Source organism: Stegodyphus dumicola, chromosome 11, assembly GCF_044657685.1.
Source record: "Stegodyphus dumicola isolate Sdum_Otavi_A_Nest chromosome 11, ASM4465768v1".
In the NCBI taxonomy this organism is placed as follows: Eukaryota; Metazoa; Arthropoda; class Arachnida; order Araneae; family Eresidae; genus Stegodyphus; species Stegodyphus dumicola.
Window position 1 is genome coordinate 53,727,476 of NC_140778.1, and position 18,405 is coordinate 53,745,880.

The window sequence follows — 18,405 nt, forward strand, 5'->3', positions numbered from 1 at the left end:
TACCTCCACATTTAACTTTGACCAGTTTTAATTCATCTATGTTTCTAGATACGTCCACTGATTTTGAGACAGGAATAGAGATCTTGGCAGTTAACACTTCTGGTTTTTCTTTTTCTGCTAGGGGTGCTTGTGTTTGTATTAAGTTGTTTTGTGCTGTTGCAGAAGCACTTCTTGGTATCCGATTTTTGGTACATAACTTAGATGTATGACCTTCTTTTCCACAATTATAGCAAGTTAATTTGAAATTAGTCTTTTGTGGTTCGTCACTCTTACGGGATGGGTACACTCTTGGCGTGTTTTCAGCGTACAGCGATTTATTTCTGAAAGCTCTTTCTGGAAGTGGAGAACGAGGTTGCCATTTTTTATTAGTTCTGTCTGCTGATGGATTACCACCATTCTGTTTTGAGATATTACGAACACTGTCATATTCGTCAAGTTTATCAGCTAATTTGGTTGGAGAAACGAATTTCGCCCAGTCGTCAAGAAGATGGTCTCTTACTTCATAGGGTACTCTTTTCTTAATTTGGTCAGTAATAATCAAGTCTTTTAACGCGGCAAAATTTGTGATTTCAAGACCATTGATCCATTCTTCAAAATAACTTGTAATTTCGTAGCAAAAATCTCTCCATGATTTTTCAGCGCTCTTTTGGTGCATCACAAATTTTTTTCTAAAGCTTTCAGGATTTAATTTAAATCTCTTCAATAAAATGGCCTTGATGTACTCATAATCTTCAAAATTTTCTTCAGATTCCCTACCAATTAATTGAATGATTTCAGATGGCATTAAAGTCAATAAACATGAAACCCAATCTTTAGGATCAATCTTTGTCCTTTTAGCTTGTCTTTCAAATAAGGATAAATAAATCACAATATCATCGTGTCTTAAATTGAATTTGGGAATAAGCTTAATTAAATCAAAATTATGATGTCCATTTTCATTTGTTGGTGGAGTTTGTGTTAGTCGAACACGAGATTCAATTTCGAGTTTCCTCAATTCAAATTCCATTTGCTCTCTTTTCTGCTGTGCTTCTAATTCTTCTTTCCTTCGTCTTTCCTCAATCTCTTCTTTTTCCTTTCTTCGGTGTTCCTCAATCTCTTCTTTCTCCTTTCTTCGCTGTTCCTCTTCTTTTCTTTTCCTCTCTTCAATAATCGTTAAAAACACTTCTTTAGCAAATGCTTCATCATATGTATCACTTTGAATTATTTCATTTTTTATCGCCACGATTTTCATACTTGGATCTACTTGAATTTCTAATTCAGCAGCTAAAGCCAGCAAATCCTCTTTTTTCCCACGTCCCATAAAAGCCATGTCTCGATTTTATTCAGCCAATAGACTCTTAGTTTTATGAAAAGCTATTTTTTTTCTTTTCTTTTTCTATTTAAATATAATTCACAATGAATTTAATTTTATTCGACACGAAAATCAATCAGTAGAATCAATACTTAATGTGTTGTTCACTTACTCTGGCGAGTCAACCGAAATTACATTTGAACACTGGCGTATTCATTACTTTGAAAATTACATTTGAACACTGGCGTATTCATTACTTTGAAAATTACATTTGAACACTGGCGTATTCATTACTTTGACAAGTAAATAAACTAAGATTCCATGACGGAAACAATAATTAACTTTTTATAATCTTAATTAACTATTTTACGTTTCCAAGGTAAATTGAGCTCTCAACTGAGTTATTTTGGTTCGTAATTATATGCGGAGAAATCCGGATCCTGTCGACTGCGCCAGTAAAAATCCTTTCCTTCGTTTCAATATAATGAATATTGAATCTTGTAGGAAGAATAAAGCTAATTTTTCAGAATAAACAAAATACCTTTATTTAAATTTTAAAACAGAACCAAAAAAAAAATAAATACTGCAGCTCTAAACTATCAAAATTTTAAACTCTTAATTACTGTAGTTAAAACTCTTACAACTATTCAAAAATTAAAAACATTCAACTCTCTAAACAAAAAAAATATATAAAAATCTTTCGAATCCTCTTCTTGTTGCCACACCGTAAAATGCAAGTTCTTGTCCTATTATTTATATTTCACGTTCTCTTTAAGTCACGATCTTCACAAGTCATGATCTTTACAAGTCACGATCTTTACAAGTCCCCCCACAAGAAGCACATTCGTCACCGTAGAGACAATGTTGCTCAGAGTTCATTGAGAGAGAAAGAGTTAACAGCTAACCTTGACAAAGCATCAGCATTCCCATGTGAACTTCCTTTGCGGTATGTCACAGTCATGTTATACCGTTGTAACGCTAAGGCCCAACGAGACAGTTTAGCACCATGAGGGGCGCCTTGGGTCAAGTAGGTGAGGGGATTGTGATCAAACACAATCTGCACTTTGGCACCGAAAATCCATGTGTCAAATTTTTTCAAGGCTTCGATGACACAAAATGCTTCTCGTTCGATGGTTGACTATCGTTGTTGACAGGGCGTTAATTTCTTGCTGAAGAATGTTATGGGCATTTCTTTTGTAAATGGCTTATGTTCATTATCATTCTCACCTATGGTAGGCAATCCTAGTAGCTGTTATTCCTTATCATCTCTCCTCTCTTCTATCTTTCCAATGGCTTTGTCAAGTAGCTCATACCATTTATCGATTGTTTCAACTTTATCAATTTCTTCAAATATGGGATTTCTGTGCTTGGTGAAAGTCCTATAAACTAAAAAAAATCTCAGCAATTTTTTTTTTCTGCTTTTTCTAATAATTCTTCATCAACATGATGTAGATCGTCTACCTCGGACTCGGGCTCTTCTATTAATTCAGCAATTCCTTCCGTTTCTTTCTCGTCTTCCAGTTCTTCGCTTTTATCCGAATAACTTTCTGTTCAATCTTCCGTGTTTTCACCCTTGAACTTGAAAGGTTTCTGTGGTTTTCAGTATCATTGTGGATGACATTTTCCTTTTCAGTTTCAACTTTTGTTGTATAATCCACATTTTCTTTTTCATCTCCCAGTTCAACAGTATCTATGCTGTCCTTATTGTACTTTTTGTTTCTGTTATCATCCAGAATTTCTTTTTCAGTAAATTGTAATAGTTCACTGTTATCTGCAAGTTTATTTTCAGTTTCAAGATCTGCAGCTTCTGTGTGATTTACATTTTCATTTTCAGGTACTAAGTCAGCTTTCATACTTTCCTTATGGATTATTAAGTCATTCTTTTTATCATCTACTTTTTCCTTCTCGTTTCCAATTTCAGCAATATATTCTTTCTCTTCTATGTTCTCATAATCAAGATTTACTTGAGTTTTATTGTCATCTGTAATTATTTCTTTTTCAGCTGCAGTTTCAGCATCATCTGTATTTTCTGTTTTGGTTATTGGCTTCACTTGAGTTTCACTTTCATTGACAGTTTCTTTTTCAACTGGGATTTCAGTCTCACCCATAAATTCGTTTTTACTTTCAGGTGGAATAATTTCTACATCTGTTATTTTGCTGTCAATTAACTTTTCCCCTTTGAGTTCATCTTCTGTTTCTACCCTCTTAGTTTCTCCTGTTATAATTTCTTCCTTCTGTGCTTCCTGTTCAACAATTTTATCTTCTATCATTTCTGTTTTCTCCATTTCTGTAAAGGGCAGTTCTTTACAACTTCCACAGAATTTTTTAACATCTTGCTTAATAGTAGGCCAAAAGAATGAGTACTTGATTCGTTGAATTGTCTTTTTCTCACCGAGGTGGCCGGCAAGAGGGATTTCATGTGCCATTCTTAGGACTTCCCTTCTTTTTTCTAAAGGTAATACAACTTGCTTAATGTTTTCACCACAGATATATTCGGAATGAAGTAATATGCCATCATCGAAAGTATATGAATTTTGATTTTTATTTGCCCATTCAAAGCATTTTTTCAGAGTTTCGTCTTGTTCTTGATGTGTCTTGAATTCTAGTCTTACCTTGTTCGTTGTTTTCAGAGACTCTATGTTTTCTTGGGAAATCTGATTAACAACAGCCAAATTTGTAGTAATGTCTTCAACTGGTGAGGGTTTATCATCTGTCTCTTTGTACTCTAAGGGGGATGCATCCCAATGACGATCACAGTTCCACAGTTCGATATTTCCACAGAGTGTTTCATAAGCTGAAGAACTCAATAGCAAGTCGGTAACTAGCTTTTTTGAAACAGCACACGTAATGGACACTCTACCGTGAAAATCATCGTCAATTTTCATCTGGAAAATCTTTAGTGGAGTAATTTCGTTTTCACCAAAAGCAGAAGATATCTCTATTTTACTTTCTTCTTCGCAAGGTATGTTGTCAACCAATTTCTCACGGACTACTGAAATTTGTGCTCCCGTGTCTACGATTCCATTTAGAATAATACCTCCACATTTAACTTTGACCAGTTTTAATTCATCTATGTTTCTAGATACGTCCACTGATTTTGAGACAGGAATAGAGATCTTGGCAGTTAACACTTCTGGTTTTTCTTTTTCTGCTAGGGGTGCTTGTGTTTGTATTAAGTTGTTTTGTGCTGTTGCAGAAGCACTTCTTGGTATCCGATTTTTGGTACATAACTTAGATGTATGACCTTCTTTTCCACAATTATAGCAAGTTAATTTGAAATTAGTCTTTTGTGGTTCGTCACTCTTACGGGATGGGTACACTCTTGGCGTGTTTTCAGCGTACAGCGATTTATTTCTGAAAGCTCTTTCTGGAAGTGGAGAACGAGGTTGCCATTTTTTATTAGTTCTGTCTGCTGATGGATTACCACCATTCTGTTTTGAGATATTACGAACACTGTCATATTCGTCAAGTTTATCAGCTAATTTGGTTGGAGAAACGAATTTCGCCCAGTCGTCAAGAAGATGGTCTCTTACTTCATAGGGTACTCTTTTCTTAATTTGGTCAGTAATAATCAAGTCTTTTAACGCGGCAAAATTTGTGATTTCAAGACCATTGATCCATTCTTCAAAATAACTTGTAATTTCGTAGCAAAAATCTCTCCATGATTTTTCAGCGCTCTTTTGGTGCATCACAAATTTTTTTCTAAAGCTTTCAGGATTTAATTTAAATCTCTTCAATAAAATGGCCTTGATGTACTCATAATCTTCAAAATTTTCTTCAGATTCCCTACCAATTAATTGAATGATTTCAGATGGCATTAAAGTCAATAAACATGAAACCCAATCTTTAGGATCAATCTTTGTCCTTTTAGCTTGTCTTTCAAATAAGGATAAATAAATCACAATATCATCGTGTCTTAAATTGAATTTGGGAATAAGCTTAATTAAATCAAAATTATGATGTCCATTTTCATTTGTTGGTGGAGTTTGTGTTAGTCGAACACGAGATTCAATTTCGAGTTTCCTCAATTCAAATTCCATTTGCTCTCTTTTCTGCTGTGCTTCTAATTCTTCTTTCCTTCGTCTTTCCTCAATCTCTTCTTTTTCCTTTCTTCGGTGTTCCTCAATCTCTTCTTTCTCCTTTCTTCGCTGTTCCTCTTCTTTTCTTTTCCTCTCTTCAATAATCGTTAAAAACACTTCTTTAGCAAATGCTTCATCATATGTATCACTTTGAATTATTTCATTTTTTATCGCCACGATTTTCATACTTGGATCTACTTGAATTTCTAATTCAGCAGCTAAAGCCAGCAAATCCTCTTTTTTCCCACGTCCCATAAAAGCCATGTCTCGATTTTATTCAGCCAATAGACTCTTAGTTTTATGAAAAGCTATTTTTTTTCTTTTCTTTTTCTATTTAAATATAATTCACAATGAATTTAATTTTATTCGACACGAAAATCAATCAGTAGAATCAATACTTAATGTGTTGTTCACTTACTCTGGCGAGTCAACCGAAATTACATTTGAACACTGGCGTATTCATTACTTTGAAAATTACATTTGAACACTGGCGTATTCATTACTTTGAAAATTACATTTGAACACTGGCGTATTCATTACTTTGACAAGTAAATAAACTAAGATTCCATGACGGAAACAATAATTAACTTTTTATAATCTTAATTAACTATTTTACGTTTCCAAGGTAAATTGAGCTCTCAACTGAGTTATTTTGGTTCGTAATTATATGCGGAGAAATCCGGATCCTGTCGACTGCGCCAGTAAAAATCCTTTCCTTCGTTTCAATATAATGAATATTGAATCTTGTAGGAAGAATAAAGCTAATTTTTCAGAATAAACAAAATACCTTTATTTAAATTTTAAAACAGAACCAAAAAAAAAATAAATACTGCAGCTCTAAACTATCAAAATTTTAAACTCTTAATTACTGTAGTTAAAACTCTTACAACTATTCAAAAATTAAAAACATTCAACTCTCTAAACAAAAAAAATATATAAAAATCTTTCGAATCCTCTTCTTGTTGCCACACCGTAAAATGCAAGTTCTTGTCCTATTATTTATATTTCACGTTCTCTTTAAGTCACGATCTTCACAAGTCATGATCTTTACACTTCCCACCAACTTCCAGCAATATTGTCACACGCTTCCTTGACATTTACAGTTTTGAAAGGGTCTTTATTTTCAAAGTTTACAAGTATGGAATCCACCAACTGTTTTCTGTAATATCCTTTGAAGCACTTAATTATGCCCATATCAAGAGGCTGTAAAATTGAAGTGCAATTGGCAGGGAAAAAAGCGATTTCGATATTTTGTAGCTTTGGAAATGACGTGTGAGCACCGCAGTTATCTATCAACAAAACGATTTTTTTCTTTCTCTTCTTCAATTCATTGTCTAACTTCTGTAACCATTCAGAAAAAAATTTAGACATCATCCAAGCCTTCTTATTTGCTTTATACTCCACGGGAAGACTTTTCACGTTCTTAAAGCACCTTGGCTTCAATGATTTACCAATGATGAGAGGTTGTATTCTATGTGTTCCTGTGCTATTCGTACACAGAAGAACAGTCAGTCTCTGCTTTGATTTCTTCCCTCCGTAACACTTTTCACCCTTGAATGCCAATGTTCGATCGGGTAGGAGTTGGAAAAACAGCCCAGCTTCATCTGCATTATAAATGTCTTCTGGAGCATACTTTTCTAAGATTTCTTTCATCTTGTTTTGCCGCCATTCATTTGCGTCGTTTATCGGGGCTGACTTTTTCTCTCCGTGAACTTCTTGGAAAGTTATTCCATGACGATCTCGAAAACGCATTAACCAACCATTGCTAGCTTTGAAAGTTTCGTTCCCTAGCATTGCTGCAAATTTCCGTGCTTTTGCACATAATAAAGGTTCATTTATTGGGACATTTGTTGCTCTCATCTCTTGAAACCATTTTAAAACAGCAGCATCAATGTTTTCATTTGTCTCAACTTTCAGTCATTTTCACTCTGGGTTAATTTCATTTGAAGTTACAGCACCTTCGATTTGCTTTCTCTTCTTTAGGAACGTTGAAACTGTAGATTGTGTTAATCCATGTTTCTTAGCCGCATCAATCTGCTTCATTCCCTCATCAATATCATTGATAACGTTCAGTTTATCTCGAAAAGATAGTTGCTTTCGCCCTGCCATCTTAGGGAACAATGTCGCATGAAAGAAAGAAAAGTTTAAACCAAATGTTTCGCGTAGAACTCAAAATCGTTAAAGACTATAAAACAACCTTTGAACTCACTTTTCAGTACGTCACTTAACAACACCCCGCCTCCATCTTCCCCTGTTCCTCTAACATAGGGCACTTGTTCTGTGACAAGGTGACCAGACAGGTCTAGATGTCCTTAAACCTTATCAGAATTCCAGAGCTTACTGGGAAATGAGACTAGGCATACATTTACACTTCACCCCCCTCACCCACTCCAATTCCCAAAAGGGTGGTCTTCATCTGTTTTGAAATCTGAACAATAGCTATTTATTCAGGGATAAGTTGAATATCCACAATGAGTCTTAATAGACGGAAAAAATAACAAAAGAAAATGAAAAAAAAAAAAAAGCATTTGAAAATCAAAATATTATTATAAAGGGAGAAAATAATACTGAAATTTAGATTGAAAAAATCATTTTACAGAGGTTTATTGTTCTAGAGAATATAGCAATATTGAGGGGAGATTAACATTAGTTTATATGCAAAATCACCGGGACCACAAAACATTATTGTAGTAGAGGGAGTTATTGTTGTATCGGGTATCGTTGTAGCGAGAGTTTACTGTATTTGTAAGTACATATGGATGTCTGTGTGTATACACACACACGTATGTTTACATGTGCAAATACATACACAGATTTGTGTATACATTCAGAATGACAAAAGAACATCAAATAAAATACAGCAATGTTAGTTAAGAGAATATCATGTGTCATTGGCAGCACAGCTTGAAACTGATATTTTAAATTTATAATACTGTGTGCATAACCTTGGCTAAGTGATATCACATTTCTGGGCATTTTCAAGATTTAAGATACAGTCAAAAGTCGTTAATCCGGAATGATCTATAATCTGGACCTCAAAGCTACAAACTTTCTGCGCATGCGTCAACGCTGCACGAAATACTTTTACGCGTGGGCATAATATGTTTATGCATGCATGTTTAATGTATAACAAATGGTATAAGCTATGCTAAAATTATCTAATTATCTATTTCAGTTAATGTTGCAGATTGCGTTGTTCCATAATCTTCGAATTGGATCTGGCCTATTATTTTTTGCAGACTGTTAGAGCAATTTTATAAAAGTAAACTTGAACTTTCGATTATGTCAAATAGAATTTCCGATACTGGAGCTGCCAAAGGATCTGCAAAGCAAAAGCATGTTTCGATGTCCATTAACCAAAAAGTGGAACTGCTGCAAAAAATGGATAGAGACATGAAGAAAGTGACAGAGAGGTGATTTGTTTCTCTAACCATTCCAAAATCTGTTTACCAATTTCACGCTGCTCTGCGGAATGGGGGGGGGAACGCCGCGACGCGCAATGAACTGGAAGTTGATCTGTCAGCACTATCCTCATCTTCAGGGCAGATGTTTTTATTTTATTCGGCTTATAATTCCTCACTAAATGTAGTGTTTCATCTCGATGTACTCTGATATAATTTAAATCAATTTCCTCGTCATTATAAATATTACGAATACACATCAAATAGTTTTCTGGTTGCAATTTTCCAATTTTGACTATGCGTAATGTATGCTTTACGCATGCACGCGTTGAAAGAAATGTTTGATAAAGTAAACAAATAACTATTAAGCTTTTTTCTTTGTAAATTTTGATACCCTTTAGATCATAATTGCTCTTTATTTCATAAATTACGGTTTCATATTTTTAATTTTATAATTTCTGCATGCCATCTTGCCAGATTTAAACTGATGATCTATGATCCGGAGAAACCGGTAATCCGGAATCGCCGAAGTCCTGACGAGTCCGGATTAAAGACTTTTGAATGTACAATTATGTGGCAGATTCAATGAGAAAGCAAAAACTTCCAACCTGCAATGCTAAACAGGATTTCAATATTTGACATCTTTGTACAGTTTACAAAATGAAAAGGATTCAAATTTGGAGATGATTTCAAGAACTACAAAACCTATACAGTCTGATTTCAAATAAAAGAAACAATCTAAACCAGTATTTTCCAATGTGGGACACATGCTCCACAAGAGGGCAATTCGAAAATAGACTCGTTCGGACTTTAACGGGGCAAAGAATGTTCAAATATCCGCATTTTCTTCAAGAAGTCGAAATTTCATTTTTAATTCTCAAAAATAAAGACTAATGTAAGTCATGTATGCATAAAAGTTTTTAAATTGTGGTGCATTTTAGATATTTTAAACAAAATTTTCACTTTAGATATGGCCATTTAAATGCTTTTGAATTGGCATTTTAATAGCTGACCATTTCGCTTTCCACGTTTTTCGTGCATTTCAGCCAACAAATTCATTTTATTTTTTACTGTAGGAATGGGAGCAGCAGGTGCTTACAGCTTTGTTTACTGTTAGCGGTGTGACAAATATTTTAATTGATCTTATACAGTCAAAAGTCTTTAATCCAGACGTCCATAATCCGGAATGATCTATAATCTGGACCTCAAAGCTACAAACTTTCTGCGCATGCGTAAACGCACGCATGTTGCAGATTGCGTTGTTCCTTAATCTTCTAATTGGATCCGGGTTATTATTTTTTGCAGACTGTTAGAGCAATTTGATAAAATTAAGCTTGAACTTTCGATTATGTCAAAAAGAATTTCCAATTCTGGAGCTGCCAAAGGGTCTACAAAGCGAAAGCATGTTTCGATGTCCATCAAACAAAAAGTGGAATTCCTGCAAAAAATGGATAAAGGCATATCTTTTGTTTCTCTAACCATTCTGAAATCTGTTTATCAATTTCACGCTGTGTGTGTGGGGGGGGGAGGTCGTGGTGCGCAATGAACTGGAAGTTGATCTGTCAGCACTATCCTTATCTTCAGGCCAGATATTTTTATTTTATTCGGCTTATAATTCTTTAATAAATGTAGTATTTCATCTCAATGTACTCTGATATAATTTAAATCAAATTCCTCGTCATTATAAATATCACGAATATACATCAAATAGTTTTCTGGTTGCAATGTTCTAATTTTGACTATGCGTAATGTATGCTTTACGCATGCGCGCGTTGAAAGAAATGTTAAAGTAAACAAATAAATATTAAGCTTTTTTTTTTTTTTTTTTTTTTGTAAATTTTGATACCCTTTAGATCATAATTGCTCTTTATTTCATATATTAAGGTTTTATATTTTTAATTTTATAATTTCTGCGTACCATCTTACCAGATTTAAACTGAGGATCTATAATCCGGAATCGCCGAAATCCCGACGTGTCCGAATTAAAGACTTTTGACTCTATTTATCTCTTTCAGGCCTTAGTGAAATGAGTGGTGCACACAAGAAGAAAGTTCATCAGTATTTGGAAGAATATTTAAAATTTGGTTTCATTACTGCTATATATGATGAACGGTCACCTTTTTATCTTTTATACCACCAATGCCTGATCAACAAATCAATGAAACGAGGTCATCTTGAGGGCGAAACATAATGCTCATATTAATTCAGATTTAAATTATTTCGAAACTTTAAAGAAAAATTTTGAAAAAAAGAGTAACATTAAAAAGTTTCAAGTTACTGCTCATAACACAACTGTTAATCGAACTTTTGAGGCTAGTTATCAGATTTCATTACTTATCGCTAAATATGAGAAAAGTCATACTATATGGAAGAATTTAATCAAACCATCAATATCAGCATTTCTTAAAACGGCTCTAGAAAGAGATGACAAAGACCTTAAAGTTATGCCACTAAGTAACAATACTGTTAGCAAAAGAATAGATGAAATGAGTGAGGATACTGAAATACAAGTTGTTGAAAATCTGAAAACTTTTGATGCAAACTTTCGATCAACTTTGAGAGACAGTGAGGACATACTTATGTAAGCTATATTGATAAAGGTTATTTTGTAGAAGAAATGTTGTTCTGTAAATCATTAGAAAGCACTGCTACCTGCAAACATTTTTATAGTAAGCTAAAAAAATTACTTAGATGTCAAAAATATACCACTGAAAAACATAAGATTTTGTGCTTCTAATAGGATGCACAAAAGATGGTGCTTCTAATAGGATGGGGAAGAGAAATGTTGCTTCAAATTGATGAAAGATGAGAATCCAAAAATGCTTCAAAAGATGCACAAAAGATGGTGCTTCTAATAGGATAGTGAAGAGAAATGTTGCTTCAAATTGATGAAAGATGAGAATCCAGAAATGCTTCTTGTGCATTGTGTTATTCATAATAAAAACCTGGTAGCTAAAAACATTTTGCCTATTCTAAATGAAGTACAAATTCAGGTGTAAAGTGTATCAATGCTATTAAAGTTAGTGCCAAATCTGAAAGTCTTCAAGTTATTTTGTGAAGAACAAAACGAAGACTATACGAGACTTATACTTCACACAGAAGTAAGATGGCTATTGAAACTGTTTGAAAAGATTTATGGAACTATTTGAAACTGTTAGTTATTTTTTAAGTGACAAACCTGAAATGAAAACCCTGTTAACGGTTGAGGGCAAGGCATTTGTGAATTATTTAGTCAATATCTTTGAAAAACTAAATATATTAAATAAACAACTTCAAGGAGCAAATAAAGCTCTTGTCGATACAAAAGCTAAGATATTTGGTTTCATTACCTTTATTGAATTATATCAGGCATATATTTACAACAAAAATTTAGGAAAATTACATTGCTCCAAAAAGGTGAAGTGGCTGATACCGCTATACATGTTATTGTCAATCATCTGAAAATTTTATTGGCTGATTTAAAAGAAAGATTTTTCTGATTTGAAAACAATTGATTTCCCAGCTTGGCTGATGTAGCCAATGTTAGTGGATTTGGGTGATATTTGAAATTTGCAGCATCAAGAACTCACAGAAATGCAAAATAATGAGCCAGTTAAAACTCAATTTAATATAAAAGGAGCGATGGCATGGCTTTGCGAGAAAACCGAAATCAATACCCAAATGCAACAAAATGTGCAAGAGAACTATAGTTACCATTTCTATCTTCCTATTTAGCTGAATGTGGATTTAGTGCCATAAATGATTTGCTCGTAAAAAAAAAAAAAAAAAAAAAAAAAAGAAATTGGCTGGATATAATAAAATGGAGAGACCTGAGACTGAAGTTATCTAAATTGGAATCTGACATATAATCTCTTTCCAGCAAGCACAAAGTGCAAGGATCTCACTAAATTTAAATAATTACTAATGCTAAATATATAGAAAAAAATTTATTAAAATTATTTCATACTTGAAATTTAGTTTTCCATTATATGTTTTTAAAGTTTACTTACTGTGTTTGCTCACAAAATTTCCTAGTGATTTCTTCCTAAAACCTATCATTCAAGTTTCTTTCATGAACATTTCAATTTCTGAATATTAAAAATTATGTATATGCTAAGGGGAGCATAAGATTTTTAAAGATGATTAGGTGGGGCATAGCAGAAAAAAGGTTGGGAAACACTGGTATAAATCTTCTCAGTCAGTCTACACACATGATGTTTTAAATCTTTGTTTACAAATTGTTTTTCTTCAAAATATTTTTAACATCTAGTGCTACACAGAATCTCATAAAACAATGTTATATTTCTCATCTCTGAGCTGTTTAAAAAATACTGTAAGAAATGCAATACGAATTAAATATTCAAATTTGAGGAGGGTTGGAAGAAACACAAAACAAATGCAATCCGATTCTGAACAAAAGAAACAATCTAAACCAGCTGTATTTAAATGAAAGGTCACGACAATTTATAGTGGGATACAAGAGTGATAAAAATTTTATAAGATCTGAATTGATGGTATACAACTAAGGATTCGCTTTGATTTTGGGGAAAGATTTTTTGAGTTGTCTGCATTTTTATGCATTTGCACTGCTATAAAGTTTGAATACCATTGCTCTAAACATACAAATATAAACAGAAAAGTACCAAAAAATGCAATATGTACGAGTAATAATACACTTGTGCAAAAAATTTTGCTGTTAATGACAAATCATTAGAAGAGCTATGTTTGATTTACTAAATATTAAAAAAAAACAACAACCTGATACTATTTAATTATCAATTACTTTTCACTGATTTATATGAAGTCGCACTTGCAGAATTCATCCCATTATCTGCTTTATATACACATATATTAATTAGCATTTGGTTTTTACAGCAAGAACCTTTTCATATATGGTATGATCAGATATAACTATTAACCAAGTACATGTTATTGTCGATCATCTGAAAATTTTATTGGCTGATTTTAAAAGAAAACATTTATGGTTACAATTTTAAAAAACTACGATATGGACTGTATGTATATGCATGTATATGTGTAAGTACACTGTGCAAAAAAAAAGGGGGGGTACAGTTCTATATCTCTCGTTCTACTGGGCCGATTGACAAAATTCAAATTGTGTAATCCATGTCTCGAAAGCACGACTTAAAATATGCATTGGATTTATATATAGCATTGTTCTAACATAGGTATTTTGACACAAAATCGGACTTTTTCTGAAATAACACACCATTTGTTTTCCATATTTCGATTCTATGACTCAAATTATGCCTAGATTTAACTTTTGCAAAATTTGGAGCGAAATTTACAGAGAGATTCACAAATTTATCTTGGAGTAAATTTTTTCAGTTTGCGACATGAATAATTCACTTGACAAATTTCTTAATATATAGCAACCAATTTTCCTTTCCCTTCCATTATGCCGGAGCGGATAAAAAGTCACATCTTTCCTACTTTCAAATAATTTTAGCAAAGTGACTAAACCACTTTTTATGGCTTTCAACAAACATGCCAAATTTCAAAATGCACCAATATATAAATTCAAGTATATCTTTGGAAATTTTGAATTAAAAAACTGTAATTTTTTGCAGGTATGCTTAGAAATATGTCTACTTTAAGATGATGGTAAAAATTTTATAGATTACAGTTCAAAAATTTTTCTGAAAAATTTATAAAAAGTATTTAAAAATACAATTTTTGAAAATAAATTATAAAAATGGGTGAATTTCATTTGGAAAGAACCTGAATTTAAAAATGTGAAAGCAAGAATCAAATATGTTTAATAAAAAAATAGGTTATTAATAAATATATACCAAATTCAATTAACATCGAGGAGCTAAAACTTTGAGAGGTAATTTTTTAAAAACTACTCGTGTGATTTTTCACAATTTGGTAGTTTGGCGTAATTTGAATCGTAGAATCAAAATATGGGAAAAAATTGGTATGTTATTTCAGAAAAAGTTCGATTTTGTGTCAAAATACCTATATTAAAACAATGCTATACATAAATCTAGTACATATCCTAAGTCGTGCTTTTGAGACATGAAAAACACAAGTTGAATTTCATCAATCGGCCTAGTAGAATGGGAGATATAGAACTGTCCCTTTTATTTTTGTGCAGTGTAACATATGCCTGTCTGCATGTATACACATACATGCACATACATATATACCATGTGCACATACACAGATCTCTGTATACATTCCGAATAACAGAACCTCAAATAACATACAGCAATGTTAGTTCAGAGAATCCCATGTGGCACTGGCAGCACAGTTTGAAATTAATCTTTTAAATTTATAATACTGCGTGCATAACATTGGCTAAGTGATATCACATTTCTGGGCATTCTCAAGATTTAAGATAAAATTATGTGGGAGATTCACTTTCAATAAAAAAAATTTCAACCCGCAATGATATCATAAAGCAATATATTTGATACAGTCAAAAGTCATTAATTCGGACACCCATAATCCGGAATGATCTATAATCTGGACCTCAAAGCTACAAACTTTCTGCGCAAGCGTCGCATTGACGCATGCGCAGCATATTCGCAGCGTAAGACCTTTATGGCTGCAAATATGCTTGTGCGCATGTGCAAAATACGTTTATGAGTGCGCGTTTAATGTATAACGGACAGTATAAGGTAAGCTAAAATTATCTAGTTATCTATTTCAGTTAATGTTGCAGATTGCGTTGTTCCTTAATTTTCGAATTGGATACGGCTTATTATTTTTTGCAAACTGTTAGAGCAATTTTATAAAAGTAAGCTTGAACTTTCGATTATGTCAAATAGAATTTCTGATATACATTTACTAACATGTAAATGATTTACAAAGCGAAAGTATATTTCGAAGTTCATTAAACAAAAAGTGGAATTGCAGCAAAAAATGGATAAAGGCATATGCTTTGTTTATCTAAACTTTAACGTTTGTTTATCTAAACTGTGTTTATCTTTAACGCCACAGCGGGTGCGCAATGAATTGGAAGTTGATCTGTCAGCACTATCCTTATCTTCAGGGCAGATGTTTTTATTTTTTTTTTGGCTTATAATTCTTTACTGAATGTAGTATTTCATCTCGATGTACTCAGTCTTTGATATGATTTAAATCAAATTCCTCGTCATTATAATTCGCTTCCAATAGCGAAGAAAGTGACAGAGGTTATTGAAAATGAAAAAATTTCGATTGACAAATTAGTCGGTAGACACAGCAATTATAGGACTTGAACAGCGGAACTTTGTAACTGAACAAGAAATTACGTCTGTTTATAGAATTAAAGAGAATGTATTATCACGTAAAAAACGAAGCAACTTAAACAACTTGCATTGAAAGAAATGTTTAATAAAGTAAACAAATAAATATTAAGCTTTTTTTTGTAAATTTTGATACCCTTTAGATCATAATTATTTTTTATTTCATAAATTACGGTTTCATATTTTTAATTTTATAATTCCTGCATGCTATCTTACCAGATTTAAACTGATGATCTATAATCCGGAAAAATCGATAATCCGGAATCGCCGAAGTCCCGACGAGTCCTGATTAACGACTTTTGACTGTATAAACATATCATAAAGCAATATATTTGACATCTTTGTACAGTTTACAAAATGCAAAGGACTCAGATTTGGAGAGGATTGCAAAAAATACAAAAAACATAGTCTGATTCTAAATAAAAGAAACAGTCTAAACTTTCTCAGTCATCCAAGACACGTACTGGTTTAAATCTTTGTAAATTTTTTTCCTTTTTTTAGAAAAATTTCAACCTGCAGTACTACGAAGAATGTCATAAAACAATAATATATTTCTCATCTTAAGCTGTTTAAAAAATGCTGTACGAAATAAATGCAACACAAATTAAATATTCAAATTTGAGGAGGGTTGGAAAAAGCACAAAACCTATGTAGCCTGATTCTGAACAAAAGAAACAATCTAAACCAGTAGTATTTAAATGAAAGGTCATGGCAATTTATAGTGTAATCACAAAACCGACACAAATCTTAGAAGATCTGAAATGATGGTATAGAACTAAGGGTTCACTTTGATTTTGGGAACGTTTCTTGGGGTTGTCAACATTTTTATGCAGTTGCACTGCTATAAAGTTTGAATATCATTGCTCCAAACCTTTCCAACGAGAAATAACATTCGCTGCTTTAAGCCATTCTTTAAAAATATTAAACTTCCAATAGTAAGGAGGATCTCCTAAAGCAATATGCTTCACATCTTTGTATTTTTTACAAAATGCAAAAGTGTAATTCATTCAAATTTGAGGAGAGCTGGCGCAAATACAAACCCAGACATTCCGATTCTAAATAAAAGAAACAATCTAAACTTTCATAGTCAGCCTAAATGAATGTTGTTTATGATCTTCCTTTAATAAAAGGACTGGATGAACACACAAATGTTCTTATAAGTGTGTAACTTTAAAATGGATAGAAATTTATCTTGCATAAATAATGTTTTTTGTCTTGTAAGAATAAAGAAGCTGGATTAGTATTTAATAAAATGGTAATGTTGATACCTCATACAGGATCAGCATCAGTTGTATGTCAACTGGCATAATTTCTGAAAATTCCCAATTCTAGCACATAGCCACCTATCTAATTTGGTTGCACCTAAATTCTGGCATCCAGTACAGCTGAACCAGAACTTCAGATCACATAATGAAGTTTCTTTGCTGCATGGACAAGTCCTTACTTCATTAAAAGTTAAGATTGTTACTAATGTAAGATCTCCTCAAAACACAGGAAGTTTTGTGTAGACAAATATGTTTCTTCAAACTTCTCTGTCTAAATGACTTGTTACCTGCATAACTTGCAATATTTCTCTCCTATATGTATTTATATATTTAACCTTCAGAATAAATGACTTGTTTCATGTTATGCATTATGGTTTCTATGCCATGTGAATATACATATGCCTGTCTATTCTTTTGACTAAATGACTTTTTACACACTGCACATACATGACGTTTCTCCCCTGGGTGAATAAGCATAGGCTCCTTTAAAATATCCTTTCAACTAAATGACTTACATACTTTGCACACATCAGTTTTCACCTGAAGTTTAAACATATTTAAAACACCCTTCTGACTAAATGACTTTTTACATACTTCACAAACATGAGGTTTTACCCCCATGGGAAAAAGATATGCTCTTTTAAACTATATTTACAATTGAATAATTTCCTACATTAATCATACATGAGTATTCTCTCATCTGTGAATAAGTAGATGCCCATTTAAATGATGCTTCCGTTTAAATGATTTATTACATATCTCACATACATAAGATTTCTCTCCTGTGTGAATAAGTATATGCTTGTTTAAAGCACTCCTTTCTCTAAATGCTTTATTACATACATCACACACATGAGGTTTCTCTCCTGTGTGAATCAGCAGATGTCCATTTAAATGACCCTTTTGCCTGAATGACTTCTTACATACTTCACACACATGAGGTTTCTTTCCTGTGTGAAGAAGCAGATGCTTAGTTAAATTACACTTCAGACTAAATGACATTTTACATACTTTACACATATGAGGTCTCTCTTCTGTGTGAGTAAGCATATGGCCATTTAAACTACTCCTTTGAGTAAACGACTTCTTGCATATTTCACATACATGAAATTTCTCTCCAGTGTGAATAAGCAT